The following is a 1,713-nucleotide window of genomic DNA, read 5'->3' as shown; positions in this document are numbered from 1 at the left end:
AATAGTTTTTATACTGTACAAACGATATTTGCTATCACCCTACACCTTCCCTACACCTAAACCTAGCCCTCACAGGAGACTGTGCATATCTTTACATTCTCAAAAAAACGTATTCTGTATGATTTTTAAGCCTTTTGAAAAGTGGGGACATGGGCAATGTCCTCATAAGTCACCCTCTCCTTGTAATACCTATGTCATACCCATGTTATTACACCAATTTGTGTCCTGATATGTCACAAAAACAAGGTACACACACACACACACACACACACACACACACACACACACACACACAAACATGTTGGGTTTACATGTTTTATGGGGACATTCCATAGGCGTAATGGTTTTTATACTGTACAAACCGTACTTTCTATGGCCCTACACCTACCCTACACCTAAACCTAGCCCTCACAGGAGATTGTGCATACTTTTACTTCATCAAAAAAACTCATTGTGCATGATTTATAAGCCTGTTTCCTCATGGGGACCTGAGAAATGTCCTCACAAGGTCAAAATCTACTGGTATTCCTATCCTTGTGGGGACATTTGGTCCCCACAACGTGATGAATACCAGGTACACACACACACACACACACACACACACACACACACACACACACACAGTGCACTCCACTATTGGCACCCTTGGTAAAAAAGAGCAAAGGTGTCTGTGAAAGTAAATCTGCATTGTTTATCCTTTTAATTTTTTTATCTTTAAAATTGGCAAAATTCTAACCTTTAACTGAAGTAAACTGAAAGTGGGGGTACAGTCTCATTACGAAATTTATGTTTTTCTCTATTTCTTGTTGGCCAAAGTTATTGGCACTCAATTATTGCAACATCCTTTTCCCAAGATAACAGCTCTGAATGAACTTTTGTGTTGATTATGATGTTTGTTTTGCATCACTCTCCTAATGAAAGATCCAAAGATCCACCCATTGTAAGATTTCTACGAGCGGCAGTTTCAGTTGTGTTTGACAGCTGAATATGCTGGATAGATATATATTTTTTTTAGTCTTCTGACCTCAAGACTCAACTAATATCTGCAATTCTTCAGCTGTGATTCTTGGGGAGTCTTTGAAGACTCAAACTCTCCTCCTCACCGTGCATTAGATCAATATAAACATCCTCATATAAACAATATAAACAAATGTCTTTTTCCAGGTAGATTTGTAACATCTTAAGTTGATTGGAACTCCTTAATTTTTGCCCTTGATGTTGGAAATTGGGTTTTTTATTATAACTATTTCTAAGTCCAGCACATGGAGGGCCTCAGAACCTAAAATGTCCCCCAAGTATATTTTGACGGGAGGCTACAGGGCCCGGGCCAAGGTCACGGAGGAAGCTCTGCCATAGCCCCCTGAGCTCCCTGCTCCGCCATGTTGCCCGGATCTGGTACCACCATGGAGGCTTCCCATCCCGTACAGGCCTGTCCTGAGGGGCCTCGAAGGTGCCCACCCTACGACTCCTCTATTGTGTATGGTGCGAGGACATACCTTCCGGAGAGGGGTGAAATGTCACACCCATGGACTGTCAGTGTGTTAGTTTTGCTTCCCTTGTACTCTCCATGTCCTAGTTTCCACCAGTGTTTTTCTTTGCCCATATTTGGTTGTTCCTGTTCTAAATGTTATTAATTGTTCCACCTGTGTTCCCATGAGTTCTTTGTTACTTAAGTAACAAAGTGTTTCCTGTGTCTAGTGTTAGGTGTTGAAT

This window comes from Garra rufa, chromosome 16 (genome assembly GCF_049309525.1).
Source record: "Garra rufa chromosome 16, GarRuf1.0, whole genome shotgun sequence".
In the NCBI taxonomy this organism is placed as follows: domain Eukaryota; kingdom Metazoa; phylum Chordata; class Actinopteri; order Cypriniformes; family Cyprinidae; genus Garra; species Garra rufa.
The sequence above is the reverse complement of the archived record's forward strand: the minus strand, read 5'-3'. Positions refer to the sequence as shown.